Raw genomic sequence first — 15,026 nt, 5'->3', positions numbered from 1 at the left:
GTGCATTGTGCATAGGGGAAAATACTCTCCGTTCCCACAGAAGTCCTGCTCCTCCCACAGCAAGGGCTAATGCTGCCAGGATTTTTCACATCGCAGCTCTTGCATGCGCCAAATTTTTGGTGCTTTAGTCAAATTCATTCATTACAGAAAAAAAACGAGGCCTCTGCAAGCCGTTGTTACAAGGTTACATGCACAAACACACATGTGGTGTATGTTTGGCAAAGACTGGGTTTCAAAAGGACTTACAGACTTCCTTGTAACTCAAACCAGAGACACTGCTCCTGTGTTTCACTTCTCAGTATCTCAGTGAGTGCTCTGCTTTTGGTAAGATTACCTTTGAAAAAAACTACTTGCAAATTTAAATGTATATGTTTGTATAACTTTGTTTACATACGAAAGACTAAAACCTGTGATATAAACTAAACTGCTGGGGCTTAGAGTGAGGCAGCTGGTATTTACCTACAGCAATAAATGCCAATTGTTAAACCCCAGTGCTTGCTTACGGGGCCAGGGCTGTGTTGCTGTATAGCAACACCTATATGCCATTTGGCCTTGTGATGACGAATTGTAGTTCACTAACACTATTGTTCTTAGCCTTGCCTTCAGCAGAATCTTGGTTCTACTCTCGAGTTTAATGGCATTTAATGTTCTCATAAAAGCATGTCAGAGAGAATGATAAAAATGGATTTTTGGTGTGTAATTCAGAGGCCTGGGATTTCTCTTGCAAAGAAATTTTAAACCCCTGCTCAGCTCTGATGCAGAGGGTGCCTTAAAGTCTGTGTGTGTCTGGAACCAGTAACACTGGTTTTATAGACTAATTGCATTCTTAGTCCTGGCAAAATAATTCTCAATAAGAGCCACAGAATTTTCAAGTGTTGTCACTGAAGTGGGTCAGCAGAACATGAAGGCGTTTGTCGTGGGATGTCTTTCTCCTTTTATTTTTATTATTAATTCAGCTGTTTTGTAGCTAGGTCACTTGAGTGGAGGGCGGGAACAATGTGCCCTTGAATCCTCTCAGCTAGAAGAGAGAATTAAAAGTAGGTCTGCAACATTCAGGCTGAATGTTAAACCACTGAACAATTGAGTAAGGGAGGGTGGAACCATCACAAGCAGCTGTGTTTCTTATTGTGCCTTCTTTTTTCTTTTTTTTTTTTTTTTTGGCAAATGAAGGCGCTTAGGCAGTGATCCCAGGAGAAAGAATAAAAGAGATCCATTCTACCTTGAGAGGACTCTTCCCTGCTCTTCAAGGTGAAGTTCCCAAAAGCTATGACTCACAAGTGGGGCTGGAATGCTTGTTTCCTGTGGTTGCAGAGGCAACAGAGCTTAACTCTGAATGAGTTTTTGCTTATAAACCGTTTCCTCTCCAGGACTGTTTGTGAGAAGTAGTGGCTTGCCAGGGAACTGTCTCACACATCCTGTATCTGGCTTAACACCCCCCACACTAACTCCTGCCAGTGTAGGTAATAACTTGTAAAGGTTCTCACTGTCTTTACTCTGTTAGAACACCGTGCTTTGTAAGCTGCTGTGGATCAGCACCTGATTATCCTTGAGCAACTCAGCTCTCTCCATACTGGGGCAGTCGATTCGAGAGCTGTGCTGTCCCTACATGTGAATTACAGCTCCTGTAGAAAGGGCAGTGGTGACTCCTTACCTCCTCTTCAGTATTTCTTGTTGATGAGATTCAGCGGATCCTTACCCAATACCCTTGTTTTAATAGTTACTAATTTTAGCTCGTAACTCCTCTGTCTGGGGAGAGAGCAGCATCTGTCAGTGTGGCAGACACGCCTCACTGTGGATAGTAGCAGTGGTGTCGAGCATTCTTCATTTACATACGAAGTAGCCGGTATTTAATACAGCAACCTCCAAATGCCACATAGAACGGTGCTTGTTCTAAAACCCGCCAAGGTCTGGAGAGAATTCCTGTCACCAGGGTGGTGGTGTCTAAATCCTAAGCACTTGGTCTGACCTTTGTGGACGGTCTCCTAGCGGCAGGCAGGGCTCGTTCTGCTATTCAAATAACCCCAGCTTACTGCTGACTCATCTCTAGTTCCACTCGGCACATCCCAGTGCTTAAATATAAAAATTGTTTCAGTAGCACTCTGTAGCTGTGAAAGGCAAAGCTAACCAGAGTCCCTATGTAATCATCATGAGATCAGAAGTGTCATGTAACCGGCGTAATTAAAAACATTAAAAAGCGTTCACATGACTTTAATAGGGATGCATACCAGTCCCAGCAGGCTTCTTTCACTGAGTAGGTAAGACTTGCAAATTAAAGATACTTGCAGCTGGAAACTTCCTTTTCAAATAACTGCAGGTCACTGTGACACTGGAAATGGTTGCAAAAAGCTACAGTGAGACCACAGTCATGGCACGCTGCCCCCTCCCACACACATGCACACGATTTCCTGGGAAATTTGCTCAGCTCCATGCCCCACAACCCTAGCAAGCTTCAAAGCTACAGGGCTGGAGTTAGTTAAAAGGAGAGTTGACAAGATTCATGTTAGTAAGATAAGCTCATGAACTTTGTGATTCATTTTTGGAAGAGAATTAAATGGAACAAAATTACTTGCCGCTAGTGCTTGCCTGTTTATTTCTTTCACTAATTCAGGGGATAAGGTATTGTATCTTTATAAGAACCTCAGATATATGTTGTGCAAAACACAAGTTATAACACTATTATTGCTATCCTGTTAGCAAAGAGGGGAACTTGGTCATGAATCTAAATCATCCCACTTTGCCTGCCCTTCATATTTGCTAATTAAAAAAAAAAAAATGCAATTTTCAATTGTCAGAAGACAGCATTTTTTTCAGACTTTGAATTTTTGGTAACCTAATTGAACACAACCTTATAACTTAACCAACAATAACTAGTTTTTCTGCTGTAGAAAGTCTAGATATGCAAACTGTTGTTATTGGTGTTTTTTAGCATATCCATCTATTCCATGGCCACTTTGCCCAGGTGGGGCACAGAACAGCAGCAGTGTTACAGCTGTATGAGGGGGTGCTCTACTACATGCAGACCTAGAAGGAAGAAGGAGTCATCAAACTCGTACAAAATGATGAGTAAGGAATACACTGCAAAAATGCAGAACTCTGATTCATTTGCTGGAAGATGACATGGAGCTATCTGAATCCCGAAGAGGAGGATGAGCTGTTGCCATGAAGTGCTAGTTACAACTGCATGATAAGCAGAAAACCTACCTGATAACAGGTGCAGCTGAATTTGGAAGCAAGTTGCAATGTGGATGGGACAGCAATCAGAAGACAGTGATGACACTTGTTAGAAGTATTTGGTTTTACTCTGTTCCTGATGCAAAGAATGCAGCCTGCTGCCCCTGAAATTTTCTGCCCCAAGCTCTGGACACAGATTTTGGGTATCTGAGTAGCCATCTAAACTAATGAAGATTAAAATACCAGAAAAGAAGATAGGGGCCGAGGCACTCAAGTATTTCCTGATGCAGCTGATCAGACATATTACCCTCTAGCTGAGCTTCCAGTAGTCAGACTTCTCCAGAGGCTGGAAACCACTGTCCAGTCAATCGTTTTTGTAGCCCCATGCTTTGGCAGCTGACAGCAGCTTTTCCAGGGTTCTGTTTTCCATTTGATGTTTGACTCCTCTCCTCCCTTCCCCTCCCCTCCCATCCTTTGTGCGAGCACTTAAATGCCTTCCACATGTCAGGGGCCCGCATCTACCCTTTCTATTACAAGCCTTACATATGCTGAAGGGTTAAGACCTTCAAGCAGGAAAGGCATTCCCTTCTCTACTTTGTGTACCACACCTTGGGCCTCACTTTGAGATAAGATTCAAAGCAGCTAACAAGCTGTAAGGCAGGCTTTGCAAATTTCGATGAGCAAAACTTCACCTCCAGGATTAAAGAGTACTTCAGTGGCAGCTTTTAAAATGCTGGCAAGTATCTAAAGGGGATGGCAGTACCTCAGACATTTCAGGCTCTGGGGTGAAAGTGCAGATCAGATTCCTCTGCACATCTCTGGGTGCATAACACCTGACAGAACTGTCCTCTGAGGGCAGTGGGTGAATGGAGAAGAGGAGACTTTTGGCTGATGCTCTTACTAGTGAGGCCTGGAAGATCTTACCTTATGCCAGGTTTTCAGGGCTGGTAATTATGCCTCTTTCACTGTTCGTCTCAAGGATTGCTATGAAAGAGTGAGTATCAAACAAAAGGGTACTGGCTGCCTATTTTCACAACACTTTCCCATCTCAAAGTGCTCTTTACACCTCTGGATTGACTGGATTATTCCTAGCCAGGACAGATTTTGTGTTCACACACACCCTTTGCAGGAATGTTTTTGTTACCTCCCGGTGGTTTGTAAAGTGACTATAAAATCAAGGAAAGCATTTGGGAGATGCTGTTATTATGAACAGGTTAGGGTGTGTTTATTTTAGTTATTTATTCTCCTTCCAATCCCTCCATGCCTCCCTTAAGCCTGTTAACAGACAATGCTTCTACGAGCAAAGTATACTGAATTCATTGAGGCTCACCTAAAAAGGCCATTTCAGCAACATTATTCAAGTTTCCAATATTTATCTTTACCTACCAATATGTATTTCTGGCTCATTTCTTGACTCTGCTGTTCTTAACCTTGGGGCATGAGGAGGGGTGTTTTTTTTTTTTTTTTTTTTTTTAAGGTATAATCTGCTTCAGTTTTAGCCTCTAATCACTATTTTATTAATGACTTGCCTATACAGCTTGCCCCATTTTATCTCTGTTGCAGTCAAAATTTTCATTTTGTGGATTTCCTTGCATTTCTCAGCTATACCCTGCTGAATGTCAGACACCTGTGACATCTGGGCATGTTCTTACATGGTCCACAAAAGTTCACTCTGAGCTTTTTTTCCCAAAAGCTACAGAGAAAAGCACTGTATAAAATCTGTTTAGAACAGAAGTTCGTTGGGGGTGGGAGGTGAGAAGTTTTATCTCTGGAAATAAAAGCAATGTGGCATGAAGGTATTTGTAATGTGGGTTCCTTTTAATGAATCTTAGCCACTTAGTTGACTGAAGACATTAAATTGGTGTTTCCCTAAAGTAAGTAATTAACTTTCAACACTGAAAATTAAATTGCCTAAGATTATTACACAGCTATCTGAACAATACTTCTAGTGTCTTGTTGCTTTTATTGCTTTTTTGCCCCTGGCATTTTGTGTGTAAGCATCCAGACACCATGAGACATATTGATTAAAAAATTTGGGGCACTTTGCACAGTACAGTCTTGTTTTATACAACCTTATGCTATTATGTTATTACTCTAGCCAAATACTAAGTAAGAGCAGAGTTAAGAGAGAAACTTTGGGCAGTGCCAGTCTGTCCTATCCTGTCCATAGTCAGAAGTAGTTTGGACTCCTGAAACAAGCTACATGTTCACTGGGAGAAAGACAGACAGACTCCTGAGCTGACTAGTAGATATTTTTTATATTAGGCTGAGAATATTTCCTCTTAATACACTGAGAAAAACTGTTTGAAGAGCAACTTCTGTGCCAATGCTCCCAGAGCTCCGGAGATGTGAGCAGTCCTCCGTGTTTGTACAGTGTCAAGCACAATGCGGATTGGAGTGTGAGTGGGACAATAAATGTCTTATGGCATTTTCATTATAAAAGCACTTTTTTAGTAGATGTGACAAAAGCTATGTTTAAAGAGCACTGGGCCCTCTCTAACTCATTGGAACATCAGTTTCACCTCTGGCTTGGCTAGGCTGATTTAGCAGCTTTCTGCTAGCAAGGCTCTGGATAGCAAGTGGCAACCAAAATATTTCAAGGCTGCCTTATCCTCTCTTATCCCACAGCCTAATGACAAAAGGAGACAATTGTACCTTGTTTGCTAACTACATGTTGTGCTTTAATCTTGCATTTTGGCTAATGTTGTCATGAAGTTGTTAATCATCATTTTGTGAGGCTGTCTGCACAGCCCCTCCACAGAGCTCTGGGCTGCATTGCATGGGCACGGTGTCACAAAAGAGCAAACACAAGCACTGGCACCTGTTGATAACTGTTGTTTAGTGGGAAGTTGTTCCTTTTGCCAGCCAGTGAAACATCAGAACTCCAGGCCACTGAATAAATGCTATTATACATCATCTGGGCACCATATGGTCTGCGTGCTCTGAGTGTAGCTGAGCCACAGCCCTCCAAGCAGTCAGGTGAGAGACCTGGCTTCAGCCTCAGTAGCTGTCTGCTTTAGCAGCAGTAAGGCTTCCACACTGGTGTGCTCTGAAGAGAATCAGGAAAAGCCTCTCATAAAGCACCAGAAGGATTCTGGTCCCCTGTACAAGTGCTGGAGTTTCTGCTGACCCTTCCGAGCATACCTTCCATACAGCTCTGCACCCTGGGGTATCTGCTGCTCTGATGCCCCCTCAGAGAACTCATCTTCTACTCTGGTAACCAAAACTGTGGATCTCATCTCATCTCATCTCATCTCATCTCATCTCGTCTCATCTCATCATCTCATCTCATCTCATCTCATCTCATCTCATCTCATCTCATCTCATCATCATGTCATGCAGCTTTTATTATATCTTGCAAAAGAACTCCACTCTGCACTGAAGTCTTGCTTTGGCACCAAGCTTGAATGGACAGAACTGGCACACATGCATAGTTGGAGGTAACTGGGTTAAATGTGTCAGCAGGCTGAGCCCTTCCATGGAGGGAAAGAGGAAATGAGGTCTGAACCAGTTCCTAGAGTAGCACAAATTAGTGAGCTACTAAGAGCCCTGAGAGAGGTTCCTAGAGGATCCAGGTAATTGTGGCTGCAGGTGGCTACAACCATGAATCACGTAGGTGAAAGTAGTGCTGAAGCCTCAGCAAGACTGGTTTTATAAGCCCAGGAGCTCAGCCCAACCACTAGTCCACTATTTTATCTACCTTACTGCCAAACACCCTCAGTCCCTGCACTAACAGCTAGCCAGAGTAGAGCATCCTATTGTCTTTTGAAACACTGGGACTGAGCCAAACTGTGTTGGCCAAACCCTAGCCTACATCCATACAAGTAAATCCAGTATGTGTACAAGTTTGACAGGGAAATTTGTCTCTGTGTCTGAAATTCACTTTTTAAGAAGTGAAGATCTGTTTGCATCCCAAAGTGTTTGAAAGGTACTTCTGTTTTTGAGAACATGAGATAATTACAGTAAAAAATGACTTCATCATCTACCAATAATGTCTTGTATGAATATATAGATTTTGCAAAGGAACTTAAAACTTTCCGGTTTCACAGTGAACTTAGCCTTCAAGCTCTTAACAGAGTAAACTGTACTTTCCTTGTCCTAACTGCTTACATGCCTGATTGTCTGCAGTGGTCTTTTAGGTTTTTTTTTCTAGAAGACTCACAACATATCTAATGTTCTAGGCTGAGCCAAACAGCTTGATTGCTATTTCCAACCTAAAGTCATGTTTGTTCTACAATGTGATGATGTCTTTGAGCCTAACTTGTGTCTAGCTCCTTCAGAGCCTGAGTCCAGTATTAGGCTGAATGTGTTTAGCAAGGGTGGACAGCATGGAGTTAAGCACAAGCTCAGTGGCATCTCACAAAAAATCACAGCTGATGAGATTCATGCCTTTTGCATCTCAGCTCAGTATCTAGAGGTTGCATATGGCAAGTCAAGACCTGACTACAATTTCCTTTTGAGCCTGAGACGGTTCAAGGATCTTATAGCAGAAAGTCTTTTACAATGAGAGCTTTTTCTACTGTTCCTGTTGAAGCTGGACTTTTAAAAGAGGGTCGAATTCATGGGAGAACAAGGAAAGGCAGAAAGAGACAGTATACAGTGCCTGTTCCTGGAGCACTTGGGCTCCTTCATTGTGAGGCTGAGAGACAGAACTAAGGGGTAATGACTCAAAACATTCCCCTATTTGTGGAGATGCCAGAGTGCTTTGTTGAAACGGAGGAGGTGAGCTTTTGTGTGTCTAATGGCTAACCTCTGATCTGATAAGACAGAGGGTGAGTGATGGGCTATGAGTGCCACAGGAGACGATCCTGTGGAGATGATGGTGCCTCTTGTCATGGTAAGTTGTTCTCCCTTGCACAAACCACTAGGTTGTGGGGTTCCCCCTCCTCCTCCTTCCTGGGAACATTCATGTGTGGCCTGAGGGTGTTCATCTCTGCTGACGGGCCATAATGGGCCATAATTGACTCAACTGCTTGGTGTGATGCACAGCTGTGTTGTCTTAGAAAGTGTGAAGGACTCCCAAAGGCTCCCATGATCCACATTAATACATCATCCAGTGTGAACCTCCCCACCCTGCCCCGGGGGAGGTACCTGGGCATTCCCACCTGAGCAGGAATATTAACCAAATAGATTTTGTGTTCTGTGGTTGTCCCCACCACCTGATGGATCCAGTCTGCAGCTATCGCTTTGACCAAGACTGCGACCATCACACATCAAAATTGCAACAACTGAGTCTCTTCGTGAGGCCTATGGTGGTGAGATTTCTACTTTTATCCTTTCCTTCTCTTTCTTATATATTTTCTGAAGCGATATTTTCATATTATCATATCACTATAGATAATAGCAACCCAAATGGCTGCATACCTGTTTCCCTTTGCAATCAAATTGTTCTAAAATAAACCCTACATATGTATATTTGCAAGCACCAATGACTCAGCACCATTTCACTCTAATCTGCCTCAAGGGATCTATTACCAAGAACCTTGGCTACCTGTGCTTGCAGGGACGGGTCATAACAGAGGCCCAACTCAGTTTCACATTTTGTTCAAGCAAAAAATTCCTCACCAGAAGCTAGGCCTGTCTTCTCTCCTAGGAAATGCCCTTACTAAAATGTAAAAGTGGGTCCAGAATTACTTTCTCTTTTCCACTTTCTTTTCTGCTTTGTACACACTGTTATTATTGGCATTTCTTTTTGTCCAATTAAGATATTTCCTTTCCTGGTATGATGGTTGACACCAGTCTCATTTTTGCATGTAAAATTTTATTTTTCTATGGCTAGAAAGATGAAATGGTGAACTGCAGATGCAAACTTCATAATGATTAATTAGTCATTATAGTAGTTCCTAACATAGGTCTGAGTTATTCAGGATTATTGCATTTAGATATATCCTGCTTCAAGGAATACATTTTTCTCATTTGTGGAGGTCTGGTGTACGAATAGATGTTGTGATGGATTCTGCCTGGAGAAGAGAAGGCTCTGGGGAGATATTACAGCACCTTCCAGTACCCAAAGGGGGTCTGCAACACAATTGGACAGGGCCTTTTTACAAGGGCATGTAGTGATAGGATAAGGGGGAACAGCTTGAAACTGAAGGGAGAGTAGGTTTAGATGAGATATTAGGTAGAAATTCTTTACTGTGATGCACTGAAACATGTTGCCCAGAGAAGGCCCGTCTCTGAAAGTGTTCAGGCTGGATGGGGCTCTGAGCAACCTGGTCTAGTGAAACATGTCCTTGCCCATGGCAGGGAGGTTGGAACTGGATGATCTTTAAGGTTTCTTCCAACCCAGACCAGTCTACGGTTTTATAATTGGGGAAGCAAATTTACATCAAAATTTCCCCCACTGGGGTAGGGTCACAAGGCAAATCTGGACCTGCAGTTCCTGGTGAAACTCCAGTAAAGTACAGCTCTTACACATTCTCTGTCTTGACCTGTTCCCTCTTCAAACAGTCCTTAAACGTTCAACAGAAAGATGGGCAAAGCCCTATACAGCAGATACAGCCTAGGCCTGTGATGTGGAAAGTTGTGGATGAGCTCCTCAGACTCCTAGAATGGTCTGCAGTGCCTAAGCACCTGAAGGAATGTTTTAATCCCAATTTAGAGGATTAGCATTTGTCAAGCCTAAATGACTGTAAAAAACTGGGGGAGAGGGGGTGGTAATAGGAGCATACCAAATCTGTGCTACACATTGTGCCTGTTTCTGCTCAGGTTCCTGCCTGACCTCAACCTCAGACACCATTATTGTCATTTTTTTTATCGGTCTAGTGTCTCTCAGAAGAGCTGTTATGCCACAGCCCAAATGTACCAACACACAGCACTCCATACCTTTAAGTAACGCGGCTTTCCGTGCATGGGTTTTCCCTGCCCTCACCTCCCCAGCCAGACTGTCTCTGGTATAGTTTGAGAGAGGGATACTTTCAATAGACTCCCATTGTATCAGCTTACCATAAGAGAGAATGACAGGACAGTGGCCAAGCACTGCAGGGAAAGGGGTTTACAAGTGCCTAAGTGAGTGAAGTCATGCATTGACCCCGTTCCATCTTTTCCAGATGTGGTGCTTAGGGTTTGTAACGTTGCAGTAGGCTGTGTAGGTCCTCTGTCAATGTTTTTACAGCGTACTGTGGGAGAATTCATCTGTCCCACCCCAGATCCTGGCAGAAGTAACATGGGTATGGCAAGTCATGAAAGTGAATTGGCTCTGGCTCCACATTTGTGGTTCCACTGGTGGCAAGGCATTGATCCAGTGGTTCACTCTCCAGTGTATAAGTTATGCAACAAGCCTGCTTGTCCGCAATTCTCCTTCTTTTAAACTGTCTCGAATCAAACATTGAGCCTATTTTGCACTCTACCTTCAGCTGTCTGAACCAGGCAGCTCTTTCCATATCTGCTGCATCCCAATACATCCTGCTCTTAGCTTTGGTGCTATGCAAGTCAGCACATTCCCCTTCCCCTGGCACACTTCTGCACAAGTCTGCCTCTGCTCAGCTTTCTAAGCCAATTTCAGCGGTGTCAGCCTGTGGCTTTCTAGGCCTGGCTTTTATCTAAGCTCTGTGAATCTACAGACATGCACAAGACAATCTGTTCACTGATCCAGTCCAAGCAGTCAGAATATACCCAGCTGAAACACTTTTTGCTGCAAGCTGACATAGAACTGTTGAATTGTTAGTGTTGGAAGAGACCTCTAAGATGCTCAAATCCAATTGCTAACCCAGGCACTGTCATATTCTAAACCCTGTCCCCAAATACCATGCTCACATGTTTTTGAGCACTTCCAGGGATGGTGATTCCACCACTTCTTTGGGCAGCCTATTCCAATGCCTGACTACCTTTTCAGTGAAGAATTTCTTCCTAATATCCAACCTAAACCTCCCCTGGTGCAACTTGAGGCTATGCCCTCTTGTCCTATGTTATTACCTTGGAGAAAAGGCTGACCCCCACCTAGCTACAACCTCCTTTCAGGCAGTTGTAGAGAGTGATGAAGTCACCCCTGAGCCTCCTTTTCATGACTGCAGAGGAGAAAGGTTTAGGACCAAACATCACAGTCTGAGATGACATTTCTGGGCTGCCATGGAAAAGAAGTTATGGTACTAAAAGGGAATCACTATGAACAAACAATAGTGATGTCTGCATAACTAGTACATAAACAGTAACCAGTACACAAGGCAATACCAAGTTCAAGATCACATAAAAAGTGTCAAAAGGCAAGCAGTATTAATGGCCTATTAATTACCCACTGTGAAATATTAATAAAAGTTAAGATTAGTTTCAACTGTATTTGGTGAAAACCCTAAAAAGATGAAACAAAAGTGCTTTCATGATTTGCTTGCTGAAAAGGGAGCTTTTGAGATTCAACAGCAAGCAGCTGGACTGTCAACATGAAAGGAGCGATTGATCAGAGGAAAGTGCAGAGGGGTTCCCACTACAGTTAGCTCAGGAATTCTGTGCAATGGGCAGTAATAGTGATGATGGAGAGCCCAGACCAAATGTTAGAGGAGGGGTTATTAAGTGACAGGAAGGCATAAGGGTCTACTGGGATGAGCCAGGAGGCAAAATAGTAGTGGTAGAAGTTGAGGGGGAGGGGTTAAAGGAAGGAGAGAATTTAATACAGTGATACAAAATTCTTTGCATGTGGCTCAGGGAAAAGGCCAAATGGGGAAGATGAGCTGAGTAGAGTGATGGAAGTTACTGGTATTGGAAAGGAAGTTGGAATTATTAGTGTCTTCAGATAGCTGTGCATGACAGAAATTAGTGGGCTGGCTGGGAGCAGCAGAGAGTAATGTGGCATATGTGACAGATGAGGAAAGCTATTATCTTCATATTTTCTATAACTGTTCAGGTTCATAATGGCTGCAGAAGAAAGGTTGGCAAGGGACTGAGCAAGATGGTGCAATCTGGCTGAAATAGGAACAGTGTGTTCAGAAAGGCACTGACCTGCTTCTTTCTGAGTGTGAGACGATGGAAAAACATCCAGAACACAGGAACATCAGGTAGGTGAGCCCAAGAGTGGTTTTGGGAGACAAGCAAGAGAGTCATTCCAAGCAAGGGCAAGAACAGAACTAACTGTATTGGAGTGTAATCAGACTGAGGCAAAAAAACCCACAAAAAATCACAGGTTATTTTAAAATCACAGGTAATTTTTGCTGATTCGCTTCATTGAGAAGTTTACTTAATATTTCATGTGGAAATCAGGAGTTTACATTTCTTCCATTCCTCTGTGGTCAGTTTTAGCAATGTCACCCCCGAACCCTGACAGCCATTTTAAAGAAAAAAATACAAAACTTCCTGGAAACCAGAAGTTTTGCTATCCATGTGGCTGGCACAACCCATTCAGACGTGTATACAACTAATATGCACAAAAAATAAAATAACACCTTCAAGTTAAAATTTTGTTGTCTTCTGTGCCCTGCCGCTTTTTCTGCCTAGAAAATAGGTGTAGACATCAAGCCTCCTCTTTTCCCTCTAATGAGCACTGTCCTTGTGTGCTGCCCCTGGGACAGAGGATGAAGGCAAGGAGAGCTAAAGGCAGAGGTGTGTGGGAGAAGAAGGCATGATCAACTGAAGGGTGCCAGCAGATAAGAAGAGGAAGGGAGGAACATCTCATGGAGCTCATAGTTTGGCAGTGCTGCACAGGGCACATGTCCAGAGGAGGGACCAGGTAAGCACACATGGGCTGTGGCCAGGGCAGCTGGGTTGGGAAGCAGCCACAAACTCCTGCAGCTGGTGAGAGAAGGTGACAGACTCCCCTGCCAGGGATGGCACTCCCGTTTCTACTTTTTTCTCACTTTGCCTCTTGAATTTTTTGAAGCGGTATGTCATCCTTACTCAGGCCAGATTCATTCTTACCCTGGAAGTGACTCCAGGGATTTCAGTTCAGATGTTAACTGTTTGAACACAAATGTGTCATGCAGAGCATGGAAAGGTAAAATTGTGACCTAAAAGAGGCAGGATAAATATTTTGAACACCAAAGTTTCCTGTGTATAAGTTTTATTGAGGAAGGCTGTGTGGCAACATCGTGACATGACCAGGGCTTTGGGTGCTGGTTAGGTTAGCACTGTGTTGGTATCCTGCTTGGGCTTTCAGAGGAAGAGAGACCAATACCACCAGTAAGGTCCTACAGCAGCTATTCACAAAATAAAAAACCAAGTCCGGAAACAGTAGTTCTGATGTGGCACTCAGATCTGGATCAGGAACTGCCTGTCAGCATCTGTGCCCAGAGGACCTAGCACAGTGGGACTTCAACAGAATTCCTCCTCCTTCCTGAATGGCTGAAAATATTGGACCCCATGGGCTCTGCTGGCTCCCTGCTCCCTTCCACATTCCAAATAAGAATAGGAATCATCCTGAGAGAAAATTAGTTATGTAGGCTGCTATTGCTGTCCTTCAGAGAAGGGAAACAAGCTAAAAAGCCAGGTAGAAGCTGAAATTAAAACGGAGGAGTTTCTGGCTGGGTGCCCTTTGGAGCTTGTATCACTCATTCTGATTAGAAAGAAAAACATTTAATATACATTGAAATATTTTTGGCAAGAACAAGGAAAAATATGCTATATGATGGATATGGTTTTAATTACACTTTGAAAGTTTGGCTAAGTGGAACAGTAGCAGCAAAATAGTTTGCTGTTTAAGCTATTTCCCTCACAAACTTAAAATGAGCCTTTTCTGCTTAGCTAAATAGTAAGATGACATTTCTCTCCAAGTTCAATTAACTCCCAAAGTTGATCTCTCTTTACTAAGAAAACTTTTGACTTGCACATTAAAACAATGATGGGTAAAAATAATCTTGATCAGTCACTCATGGATCATCTCCTCCTGTTTATTCAGATGTTAGCCCAGTATCTTTTCCTTTCCTCATTACAACCATCACTTTAACACAGGAGCTCTTTAGTGGTGACTGATAAATGTGAACAGAGAAAGAAAAGGTATTTTTCCAAGGAATTACTGCACAGCACTAGCGCTGCAGCAAGCACTTTGTGTTATAACAAGTGCAGCAAAAGCCATATAGCTGAAATTATTTGCATATCTCCATTTAAAATTCCAATTTCACATACTTGAGATGTCCCATTTCTGGTCTGAGTCTAAAGGAGAAATATTTTTCTTCCTTTAGTTTAAAAATTATTTCTATCTCAGACTGGAAGTATTTTGTTTTTGCCAGAGTTCCTGCTGTTCTTTAATCTATGGATGTTGTGCATAACAGGCTGGACAGAACTATAGAATACCATTTATTCTGGTGAAGATCTCTGAACTTTAGAAAAAGGGCTGGCAAAAGGGGGATCCAAATATTGGACCTGGACTGTTCCCATTTGGTCAGGATATGAGCAGTATTCCCTTTTTATTTGCATACTCACCCTGGGGGTTGGGTTTCTTAGTCATTCTTTTATACATGCAGCATGAAAAACATGTTACTTACCAAATCACTCTGACTCACTAGATCCCGTCAGTTCAAGGGCTCATCTATTATACATCTGACCAATCTCTCTGGAGTCCTATTTCATGGCATAGCTAAAAGCTCCTCTTTCATTATAACTCACGACCATGGCAAGAATCCAGTTGCATGATTTGACAGACAGGATCTCCTGACAAAATTAACATGATCTTATAGCTATGAGTACGTTTGCATCTCCAAAGCAGAGAAGACAATGTACAAGGTAAATATTAATGTTGCTGGATGCATACAGCAAAAGCTAAGGTACTGAACACAGATTTTGCTTTCCCCTTCCACAGACACCTAGTTTAAGAACTGAAAGTACCAAGGTAATCTTTAATGCATTCACTACTCCTGAGCAAAATGTCTTTAATATTATACACTGCCATTCTACTAAACTACCATTCTGAACCTAGGCAAACACTTCTACAACCT

This window comes from Corvus moneduloides, chromosome 1 (assembly GCF_009650955.1).
Source record: "Corvus moneduloides isolate bCorMon1 chromosome 1, bCorMon1.pri, whole genome shotgun sequence".
NCBI classification, from domain to species: Eukaryota; Metazoa; Chordata; class Aves; order Passeriformes; family Corvidae; genus Corvus; species Corvus moneduloides.
Note: the sequence above shows the minus strand (reverse complement) of the source record.